General features: G+C 46.2%; 2 non-coding genes across 2 annotated transcripts; both read right to left on the bottom strand.

Moving 5' to 3' along the window:
• Positions 1-5914: 5914 nt before the first annotated feature.
• TRNAV-AAC (transfer RNA valine (anticodon AAC)) lies at positions 5915-5987 on the bottom strand. Its single transcript has one exon. It is a non-coding gene; the product is annotated as a tRNA-Val (tRNA).
• Positions 5988-8452: 2465 nt separating this feature from the next.
• Positions 8453-8525, bottom strand: TRNAK-UUU (transfer RNA lysine (anticodon UUU)). Its single transcript has one exon. It is a non-coding gene; the product is annotated as a tRNA-Lys (tRNA).
• Between the last annotated feature and the right edge of the window lie 3596 nt (positions 8526-12121).

Below are 12121 nucleotides of genomic sequence, written 5' to 3'. Positions count from 1 at the left end.
TCGCATGTTGAGTCCTGATACTATGGCTTTGTGTCTGACGCTGTGGCTACACAATTAAGCTGATGTTGGCACAGCTGCACCAATGTAGCTGCGCTGCTGTAGCACTGCTATTACAGATGCTCTAAGCCAGTGGGAGAGATTTCTCCCATCGGACTTGATTAGTCCAGCCCCCGCAAGCAGCGGTGGCTTTGTTGGCAGGAGAAGCTCTCCCGCTCATGTAGCACTATCTACACAGGGGGTTAGGGCTGTGTAACTACGTTGCTCAGCTGTGTGGATTTTTCACACCCCTAAGCAATATAGTTATCCCGATAAATGTCTTTAGTGTAGACCAGAGAGGTTTCTCTTGTGCTTTATGCATTTACATTACTTCTCTACCTCCTCCTACTTTGAAAGATTAGAAAGTGTGAAAAGAGAGGTATTTTTCTCCATGATGCAAAGATTCCGATATAGAAGACCCCTTCTACCAACACGTATGGCAGAAGATCCTGAGATATATGAACTCACAGAAGTGGTTGGGTCCTACATTGGGACAAACCACAATAAGAACCAGGGTTCAGTTGTTGGCAATGGGGATTAAAAGAAAAGTAACATATGACAACAATTTGTGATCTTTGAATATGTTGTTGTTACCAATTAAAATGAAATTATAGGTGAAGTTATTGGTTAAAGAGTAAGAGACTGTGTGATAATCTGAATTATTTTGGAAAACTGAAAGTTGTCTTGTTTTTGTTAGTCATACAGAAAATGATGGCTAATCTTGAAAAGTTAATTTGATTTAATTTACCCTGGTTCCTCAACTGTTGCTACAGCTCTAGTACCCATCAATCCAAAGACTGAGAGAAATGGAGAGTTCCAACCATTGTCCTTTTAGTATCTTATTGTTCCTCTCTCTGTTTTTTGTGCTGGCCTTTCTCTTCTATCATTTTCTGCCTTTGTTTAGTTGATAACAGTTGGTATCCATCACTCACATTTGTTTGTTTAAATCTCTATCCGTTAAATAATTTTTTTGCTTGTTCAATAACTGTACTCAAGTGCTGCGTGAGATACTAGTTTTACTGTGGACCCTTGCTACTGTATCTTGGGATACTTCAGTAAGAGAGGATCTGGGATTTCACCAAATATCTGGTGGACACACTGAAGGAACTCAGGGGTTAGGGTGGCTGCTGTAACTCAGAGGAGGGTCCTTGAGTTCCAGCAGGCTGGTGAGTTTGGTCACTAACATCCAGCTGCCAAATGCAAAACTCCCTCTTCCTTGTGGCAGGTGGCAACAAGGAGACTCACAGTCCTCAGTACCCTGAGAAAGGTCACAGTTTGTCTCTATGTTGATCCACCTGTCAAATTCGCACAGGGAAAGCTCCCAATAGCACAAAAGTCTGCCCTATGAAATCATGGAACATGTGCACTTCGCTCTGTGAAAGCATGTAAAGAATCCAAGCGCTGGAGGACAGGGTTTGGGTCCAGAGTGACCTAGACAAATTGGAGGATTGGGCCAAAAGAAATCTGAGGAAGTTCAACAAGGAGAAGTGCAGAGTCCTGCACTTAGGACGGAAGAATCCTATGCACTGCCACAGGCTGGGGACTGACTGAGTGAGGGGGGATTTGATAGCAGCCTTCCACTACCTGAAAGAGCAGGATTGTGGACTCTCTCCTAGCCACTTTTGTTGGGCTGGGCAGGCAGCCTGGAAGCCTTTCTAGAAGAGAATTGGGAACTGAGTTAGAAAAACCAATGTGGAAACCAGAACCTCAAGTTTAGACTCATTTGTTTATAATATTAAATCTTCAATTCTAGTGTCACGGTCAATACAATTGCTTCTGCCTGATAGTTGCCCAAAGGGAAACTTAACTTCTCTGCAAAGGGAGTGGAGAGAAAACACTTTTCAGAGGCCAAGAGAGACAAGGCGAGTGAGGGTAAGAGCTTGTAGAGGACCAACCTCTGTTGGTGAAAGAGACAAGCTTTGGAGCTAACCCAGCACCCTGCTTCAGTTTTGTGTAGCCTGAAAGGTCGTCTCTTTCCTAAACAGCAGTTAGAACATAAGAACAGCCATACTGAGTCAGACCAGTTCATCTAGCCCACTGTCCAGTCTTCTGAAAATGACCAATGTCAGGCGCCCCCCAGAGGACCCATGGGACCAACATGGATACAACAACACCCCAACCAAGGTTAAAAGTCAATGCACGTGGGAGAAGCATCTTGTGTTTCATTCCTTATGTGCTAGTCCCATTGTGTTGCCATCTCCTTTTCTTTCTTTCTGTTAAAAGCTTTGGTGTTTTGCACAGAAACATTATTTCCCCAGCAGAGACCCAGGAGTGGTGGCTGCATTCCGGTACCAAACAGTCACTAGAAGGGGGCAGACAAAGGCCTTTAGGACGAGGCATCCCTCACTGTCAAAAAATCATCTCGCTCCTGCAGGTGACTGGCAGCCTGAATTTGTTCCTTATCCTCCCAGAGTCTGGGGGGCTAGAATCAGAACTACCCAGCCCCTCCATATGTAGCAGGAACAAACATAAACCTTGTCTTTAAAACAAGCTGTTCCCTTCCTTCTCAGGGAAGATTTTTCTATGAGTGAAGTTGAGTTTCAGTTCCCCTCTCCTGGGGTGGGGCCAGCTCCCAATGAGCTCTGATTTCACCTTTGCCCCTTTCAGTCACTCTGGGATCCGAACTCTGCTCCCTGCCGTCAGGCAACTTCCAGCCCATCCACCTTGCTCATTAATTCCATGGTCATATATCACCCCCTTTGCCAGCACACAGAGCCTGCAGGAAAGCTACTCATACTAGATGCATTGGTGCTATAGTGTTGTGCATAGGTGCTGTCCAAACAGTTGGTCTGGGTTTGAGTTCCAGCCAGTGCAATAATGGCTTTTTGTCTTCTGTCTCCTCGTCTGGAAGTGGTTTAATTTCAGTCACATTGTGTTACAATCACATCCATAGAATGAGACAATAAGTGTGTAAAAGTCCAGCAGGTCATACACGATGGAGGCACACAAGGGGCTGGAATGTTTTCATCTGAGAAAGACAGAACACTTGGAAACCTGCAGCTCCCATCCCCTGGCCTTCCGTGTTATGATTCCAGCTGTGTGAGCTGTTTGTATGATGTTCTGGCATGATGGGGAAATAAAGTATTGAGTCAGTTTTTGCTCCTGCAGATTCCTTTGCAGTTACAATTATAATGACATGAACAAAAGGGAGGCAAAATAAAAATAATCCCCAAATTGCAATACAGGTGGGGAAAGAGAAGATCACGGTTAAGCCAAATACATCAAAATAAAAATACTAAAAGGGAAAGGGGGAAGAGATCAGGTCTGTGGAGATCCCCTTGATATTTGAACTCACATTGTTAGAATCAAAGTTCAGACTTGACACTGGAAAACCTGCAACTACCTGTCTCTCTGAACACCTGTGATGAACAAGATCGAGTTGGGACACCGGTTCTGCTTCAATCATGTATTGTCTCTCTGTTCTCTCTTTCTTCTCCCCGCAATTCCTCGTATCCAATGTCTCTGCCTTTCTCCTCTTGTTCCCTCTCCCCCTGCCCTTTCCCAGTGGCAGCGACTCACAGGGCTTCTCCCCTGGTAGCTGGTGCTCATTATCAATCAAATAAATCAAAACACTTTCACCAGCAAGTGGATTTAGCCCAGGACCCTCAGAGTCAGCAGCTGTTATACCCCCACTGAGCTCTCTGGTCAGGTGTCCTGGCACTGGAAGCCTCCTGTGTAGATTCTAAAATAGCAGGGGGCTGAAATATTGGACTGGACATTGTAGCTCCACCGTTATTTTATTGAATTGCTTCAAAACAGCAAGTATAGAAAGTCTCCTAAGTGTCAGGCTCTCTGCCATGGAAACAGCTGCCCCTGCTCTCCAGGAGTCTGTGTGTTCCACCCAGCAACGTACAAACCTGCTCCGAGCTGAAGGGGGGTCAGACAGTGACGGTAACGCAAATCTTCAGACAATTAACCCAAGTCCCTTCCTTTCTTGAACCCAGGACGTGCCAGTCACTTGTTAGCCATGGCGTTATCTTCATCTTCAAATACCTCTCAGGACATTTCACAGAGAGAGTGGAACCCCCCCACCATGGCTCCCTGTTGAGGCATTGTACCGTACCTGCCCCTGGACACTGTCTGGTTTTATACTCCTAGAGCTTTTTCTCTTCAAACCCCTTATCCCAATCTCTGGGCCACCGCCACATTTCAGAGTTTAGAATTTACTCTCATCACCCTCGTATGGCACTTTCCATGTGAATGAGACAAAGCAATGGGGGAAGCTCTGTGGCTAATGAAAACCGGTGTGTTGGGTGAGGCCTGAACTCATAACCCCAGCAGTGCGCCTCCCTCACTAGCCAGTTGTATCCCTGTAGGTGCTTCATACACAAGCCTGGGAAGTAGGCAGTTACCTGTGTCTGTGATTAACAGAGTTGGTGGCTAATTGAAAGGCTGATGGTTCAAACCCAGGTGAAGATAGAGGTGTTTGGCTTTTTTGTGAAGAGAATCCAGTACATTTTAACAGGCAGGAAAATGCCTCAATTCTGGCCTAGCCTCATTGGGCAAGCATAAGGAGCAATTTCACCAGATGTGTTGGTGGTATAGAGGTGAGCATAGCTGCCTTTTGAGCAGTTGACCTAGGTTCAATTCCCAGCCACCACACTGAGGTGCTGTTTTCTCAGCTGGAAACTAGTTTAATTTCCGTCACATTGTATCAGTTTATCAATGGAATGAGAGAATCAATGTCCTGCAGGTCATTAAACACCCAGTGAAGGAAGAAAGGGGCAGGACTATACAGTGAGCAGGTGGAGTCACCCTGGTATTACAATGTTTGGGTTTTTTTTCTTTACTTCCCTCTCCCTTTTAGACTCAGAGCATTTAAGGTTAGAAGGGACCAGTGTGATCATCTAGTCTGACCTGCTGCACCTTGCGGGCCAAAAGAGCCCACTCACCCACTCCTGTAATAGACCCGGGAGGGGAGGCAGCTCTGTGTTCTGCCCCTACTCCAGGCAGCGCATGGAGGCCCTCTGCCCCCCTCCCACAATGAGTGTGCAGAGATGTGCCAGCAGCACTAAGGTGGCTCCCTGCCCACTCTGCCTCTGTCCCTCCGTGCCGCTTCCAGAAGTGTCTGGCATTTCCCAGCATCCCCTGGGGTGGGGGGAGTGTCTCCATGTGCTGCCTCTGCCCCGAGAACCAACTCCACAGCTCCCATTGGCCAGGAACTGCAGCCAATGGGAGCTCTGGGGGCCGCGCCTGCAGGTAGCGGCACATGAAGACTCATTGTCCCCGCTGACCTGAGAGCTGCTGTCACAGGGTTGTGTGTACTGGTCACTTCGGGAGTTGCAGTGCCTGAGGTAAGCACCACCCCCTCCTGCACCCCAACCCCCAAGCATAAAGCCCGCACCCCACACCCAAATTTCCTCCCAGAGCTTTGCTTGTCTTCCTTTCATCCAGAACCATCCTTCCTCTCCTGGGTTGCAAGTGGCCATCCTTGGGAAGCCACGAGGCAGGCACAGGATCCTACCTCCCAGCAGCCAACTGCACCTCCCCAGACTTTGCAGAATGAATGGTGGCGCTCTACTAACCCGACTTAGCCGCACTGAGGGGCTTAGCTTCTGCCCTGCCTTCCTCAGCTCGACTTTCCTCTTTTGCCCCATTCTTGCCTCACTTCCTCCTTTGGCAAGTCACACAAAGGAGGCCAGCAGGAAGAGCTGGTCTCCACCAGCCAACCTCCCAGGGCAGAGGAGACCAAGCCACAAGGCTCCAAAAGGTGACTGACCCAGATCCTCTAGCTTTCCTCTGCTGATGCCAAGGCTCTTTCTCAGCTCATTTCCCCAGCCTCTGTCCTGCAGGGGTTGGGTTTATCACAGGTACATGCCAGTGGCAGCAGTAGGAACTTTGCTAGACAGCCAGGGAAGCTGGGAAAACTAAGCAATTTTGTTTCTGCCTGGTTTTGAACCAGGGACCTTTTGCGTGTTAGGCAAACATGATAACCACTACACTACAGAAACTCTGTCAGAGGACTCTGCCCCTCCCTTCATAAGAGTATAAGAATGGCTATACTGGGTCAGACCAAAGGTCCATCCAGACCAGTGTCCTGTCTGCCAACAGTGGCCAATGCCAGGTGCCCCAGAGGGCGTGAACCTAACAGGCAATGATCAAGTGATCTCTCTCCTGCCATCCATCGCCATCCTCTGACAAGCAGAGGCTAGGAACACCATTCCTTACCCATCCTGGCTAATAGCCATTCATGACTTAACTTCCATTAATTTATCTAGTTCTCTTTTAAACCCTCTTATAGTCCTAGCCTTCATAACCTCCTCAGGCAAGGAGTTCAACATGTTGACTGTGCACTGTGTGAAGAAGAACTTCCTTTTATTTGTTTAAAACCTGCTGTGCATTAATTTCATTTGGTGGCCCCTAGTTCTTATATTATGGGAACAAGTAAATAATTTTTCCTTATTCACTTTCTCCTCATCATTCATGATTTTATATACCTTTATCATATCCCCCCTTAGTCTCCTCTTTTCAAAAATGTAAAGTCCTAGTCTCTTTAATCTCTCCCCATATGGGACCCATTCCAAACCCTAATCATTTTAGTTGCCCTTCTCTGAACCTTTTCTAGTGCCAGTATATCTTTTTTGAAATGAGGAGACCACATCTATACGCAGTATTCAAGATGTGGGTGTACCATGGATTTATATAAGGGCAAATATTCTCTGTCTTATTCTCTATCCCTTTTTAAATGATTCCTAACATCCTGTTTGCTTTTTTGACTGCTGCTGAACACTGCATGGTCGTCTTCAGAGAACTATCCACGATGACTCCAAGATATCTTTCCTGATTAACTGTAACTAAATTAGCCCCCATCATATTGTATGTATAGTTGGGGTTATTTTTCCCAGTGTGCATTACTTTACATTTATCCACATTACATCTCATTTGCCATTGTTTTGCTCAATCACTTAGTTTTGTGAGGTCTCTTTGAAAATCTTTCACAGTCTGCTTTGGTCTTAACTATCTTGAGCAGTTTAGTATCATCTGCAAACTTTGCCACCTCACCGTTTACCCCTTTCTCCAGATCATTTATGACTAAGTTGAATAGGATTGGTCCTAGGACTCACCATTGGGAAACACCACTAGTCACCCCTCTCCATTCTGAACACACCGATGGGCGAACCTGGAGAAAGTGATGGCAGCCCTTCGATGGGTCAGCTGGCAGAGCAAAGGACTGGAGCCGGAACTCAGGAAGTCATCCTTATGTTGTCCTTCTGACTCCAGCTTGAAGGAGAGCTACTTTTTCTTCCCCTTGCTGAGAAAGAGCAGGAGAAGAAAGAAAGATCAGGTGAGTCAACTCTTGCTTGGGAGCCACCCACTGAAAATGTAAAAACAAAAAAGTAAAGCCATAAAAGACTTCAAAGCCCACCAGGCCCAACCTCTCTTCTAATATGGCAGAAAAGCCACACGTCTCCTGTCTAGGTAGGGATATCCTATTGCCCCACAAGAAGTGGACGGTCATCATGTTCAGCCTCAGCAGCACTCATGGAGCAGGGGGAAATACATGGCTGAGGAAATTCCCTGTAGACGAAAGATAGGTCTTGAGCATCACAGCTTTGTAGGTAATTACAAGGTCTACTTACGCCACCGGCTGAGCCATTCCTCACAGGCCAGCAACTGCTTCTCCCAGTTTGCGTTCCTCACCATGTACCCAACTAAATGCTAGAAGGCCCAGCTCATCAACCTACCCACTCTTGCAGCCCTCCTCTTCCACCCTGACTGATAGGGAGGAGTATTAAGCCCCCTCCCTTAGGCCTTTCAGCATTCCTGGGGAACACCAACACCGCCCAAGTGACTTTGGGCCAGTTGGTCAACCAATAGGGCTGCCTCCTAGGCCAGGCTGCAGCCCAGCTTCAGGACTCAGAGGAAATGGAGCTCCCATCCCTACCTACAGGACTCCAAGCACGACCAGCCTTCTGGATCAAACATCCCCTCTTGTGCTCAAGTCACAACAGCTAGCAGGCAAAAGGCAGGCTTTCATATCATTTGAGAGAGCAAGACAGAGCCTTGGAAGACCCAGCAGGATTAGGTCGCACAGGAATTGTCCTCAGATCCTACTGAGACTTCAACTCAGATTGCAGGATTCAAAGTCCTGAGGGCTGCTCTTACACCATGGGACCAATAGGGAACCCCCAGATCTCTGCTGAGTTCTGGTGTGGATGACCCTGCGGGCGCAGCCCTGCATTTACTCACCAAGTTGGCATGTAACAGTTTGCTGCAACTCCCAGAGGCCTTTCTTAACCCAGACTGAGAGGCCAGTGGCCATGTGAGGAAATTGCCCCTTCCATCCTAGGCAGTACATGGCCCTTTCTAGGAAAGACCAAGTCCTGGAGGAAAAATGACTGTTGTGAAATAACATCCTGAGGCGATGCCTTTTTCAGTTGTTGGAGGAGTACCATATGGGGAAATGCTCCCTTTTTACCTGACCAGGAATTTGAACCCTGGACCGTCAGATTAAAAGTCTGATACTCTACCAACTGAGCTAGCCAGGCTCATAGAAGAAAGGGCGAGTTTGATGCAGAAGAGAAACTAGTCAAGAAAAAGAGGGCAGAAAATTTGCTACTCTTGCTTCTTTAGCAGCCCTAGGCCCATCTTGCCTCTCCATGTGGCACCCAGAGACATTCTTCTTTTTTTAGTTAAATATCAGAACCAGGAGAAAACACAGTTATACAAAGCAAAATAAAATTGACCTGTCTCATGCAGTGCTACATTGACCTCTATTCAGACTGAGCCTAAGGGAGGGCCTTGCTTTGGGATCAAACATGCCCTCTTGTGCGAGTCACAACAGCTAGCAGGCAAGAGACAGGCTACCATGTCATTGAAGAGAGCAAGAGGAAACTTTGGAAATCCCAGAATAATTAGTTGGCAATGAAAAGACCCCACAATTCTACAGGGGCTTGAACTTTGATTTCAGGATTCACAGCTCTGAATACCAGCCCTTACACCATGGGACCAGCCAAGAGAGTTTGACTTCTGGCATGAAAGACTCTGTGGGGACAATTTTTTCTCTCAGGGACTACCCAGTGGGAATATGCGTTTCTGGCCAGCCCTACATTTGCTCAAAAAATCAGCACACAGCACTTTGTTACAGGCCCAGAGGCCTTTCTTCCTCCAGACTGTAATGCCAGTGGACAGGTGAGGAAGTAGCACTTTCAGTCCCAAGCAGTAAAGAGCCCTTCCTAGGAAAGGCCAAGTTCTGAAAAGGAAAAACTGAAGTCAAAGAGAGGCCTCAAGAGATGTCTTCTGAAAATCTTGGGAATTGTCCTTCTACCTGACCAGGGACTTGAACCCTGGACCCTCAGATTAAAAGTCTGATGCTCTACCAACTGAGCAAATTTGATGCTGAAAAGAAACTGCTCAGAAAATGAGGGTAGAAAACAATACAGAAAAACCTGATGCTTTCACTCTCTTAGCAGTCCTAGCCCCAGCCTGCTCCTCCATCCGGCCCCCTGAGGCCTTATTCTTTTTTTAGTTAAATAGCAAATCCAGGAGAAAACACAGTTATACAAAGCAAAACGAAATCACAAACAGAAATGTCATTGGAAATACAAAAATTAAAAAGGAAAACGCAATTCCCATCACTTTATCATGTCTGGGCCATTCCTGTATCGAGAGCACCTGCCAAGGGCCCTGTGTGCTTACGAGAAACCTGGAGAAACTCATACCACAGCCTGAACATGAAACTCAACTGCTCCCAGGTGCTGCAGTAAAACCCTTTCCCTGCTATGACGTTGCACTCCATATGATTTTATTAAAATATGCTAATGAGTGTGAATATAATGTAACTGGAATATGCTTTATGCATGTAAGGTAGCATTTCAAAGTTTATAATCGACTGTGTGTGTTCATCGTATGTGTATGAACCGATCATTCTTGTATCTGAAACTAGAAATATGAACAATTACTCTGAGGTCTTGTTGTAATGATGCAAAGTGTGGGCCACTAATAGTGGTTTGGACTCTTGATGGCTCCCATTAACCAGGACAATTGACTGTAGATGGCTCTGTCCTGCACCATCTGTGAGTCAGGCCACGAAAAATGAAGGCTTGGGGTCTCACAGGACATATGAGCATGTCACCTGGTACAGGAATCCATCTTAAACCTGGGGCTTTTCCCCAGGAGAGAGACAAAAGATTCCTGCCTTGTACCAAAGTTATATAAGGGGGTAGAACAGAAGAAAGGTGGCTGCAGTCATAAGAAATCCCCTAGCTACCACCTGAGCTGGAACAAGGATTACGCCAGGTGAAAAGATTGGGCCCAGACTAGAAATAAGCCTAGTCTGCAAAAGAAGCTTATTGGAAGATCTCTGAGGGTGAGATTTTATCTGTATTGAGTTTCATATTGTATTAGGTTTAGACTTGCATGTTTTTGATATATTTTGCTCTATGGAGAATACAAACTCTATAGAGAAGGAAAAGTTAATGCCTTAGAAGATTCTGTGTGTGTGTGTGTTAGATGGATGCGAAGGTGTCTAGAAAACACTCTCCTGTAGTCTCTTTTCTCTGATTTCCTTTAGAAAATTTGAAGCAGGGAGCAAAAACCATTGTCTTCTGAGAGGTGTGAACTCAAAGCCTTCAGATTATGAGACTGAGACACTACCAGGCCTAACACACTACCAGCTGTGTTAAGAAGGCTTGGAAAAGATTTAGACTCAATGCATATAGAATCCTTCTGCAGCCGTGACCGAGCCAGGCGTGCACTGGAAGAAGCAGGGGGATATGGTGCCCAGACACCTTTCCTGGCAGCTAATAGATCAATTTTCCCTGACAGTGAACAATCTACTGGAATTCATGGCAGCAGAGGGTGGATATTTCCAAGCTGAGCATCAGCTTCCACATTTCAGAACTTATTCTCCTTTTCCTAGTAGGGTACTTTCCATGTGAATTGGGCAATACAAGTTGGGGAAGCTACAGGGGTAATAGAAACCAGTATTTAAGGTAAGGTTTGAACTCATAAGCCCAGCAGTAGCCCCTTTTGCACTAACCAGTAGCAGCACTGCAGTTGCTTCTTAGGCAAAGCTGGGAAGCAGGCAATTATCAGTCTCTGTGGTTCACACCTTTGCCTGGTAATTGCAAGGCTGCTGGTCCACACCTAACTAAAGATGCGACTTTTCAGCCATGAGACTACAGGATATTTTAACAGGAAGAAAATCTCCTCATTTCTGGTTTAGCCCCATTTTACCCCTTCTGCCTGTCTTCTCCCCCACACGATCTCTTTCCTTCCCCATTGGGGCCATACAGAGAGGAGCCCCAGTCACTGAGAAGTTCCTTTTCTCCTTCACAGAGGGCTTTAACGCCCCTTATCTCACTCAGGCTCACAACCACCCAGAGTTCAAGAACTGTCCCTGTTCCCATTGGACAGATGAGGGGAGCCTGAGGTCCAGAGAAGGGAAGTGACTTACCCAAGGGCCTACAAAGCAAAGCGGTGGCAGAGCCATAAAGAAAAGCCACCAGTTCCAACTCCTGTTCCAATGGACAACAAACCCCCCAGAGGCAGGGATAGAGCCCAAGAATCGAGATGGTGGGGAAATGTCATTCCAACTGTTTCTGTCAGAAAATCCCATTCAGACTAAACCAGTTTGTTTCTCGAAATCATAACAAGTGGGATAAAAGTTCTTTGCTAAAATATTTTGTTGCAAAACAAAAGCATCTCCTGTCTGTCACAGTGTGTTAAATTGTCTTGTCGCACACAAGAGGAGACACTTAGATCTCAAACATTAGATAAGATGCTTCAGTCTGAGCTAAGTCATTGCTGCTCTTAACAATTTCAAAATAAAAACATACAAATCAAATAGACTATTTCAGCTATTCTATTATGTGTTAATCTGCTCTGAGTAAACGTGATAGGACACCTCATACTATGCCCTACTCCGAGTGACACTCTCAAATGGATCCCCATCCTCCGCCCACTGTGAGGTAGGTAGGAGCAGATCATTATTATCTCTACTTGAAAAAGGGAGAAGGTAAGGCTGAAAAAGGAGAATGGACTTGTCTTATGTCACACAGCAAGTCAGTGGCAGAGTTGGGAATTGGACCCAAGAGCCCTGATTTTCAAACTAACCATCGGAACTTGAATTTCAGACATTGAA

This window comes from Gopherus flavomarginatus, unplaced genomic scaffold (assembly GCF_025201925.1).
Source record: "Gopherus flavomarginatus isolate rGopFla2 unplaced genomic scaffold, rGopFla2.mat.asm mat_scaffold_131_arrow_ctg1, whole genome shotgun sequence".
NCBI classification, from domain to species: Eukaryota; Metazoa; Chordata; order Testudines; family Testudinidae; genus Gopherus; species Gopherus flavomarginatus.
This window is presented reverse-complemented; position numbering and strand designations above follow the sequence as displayed.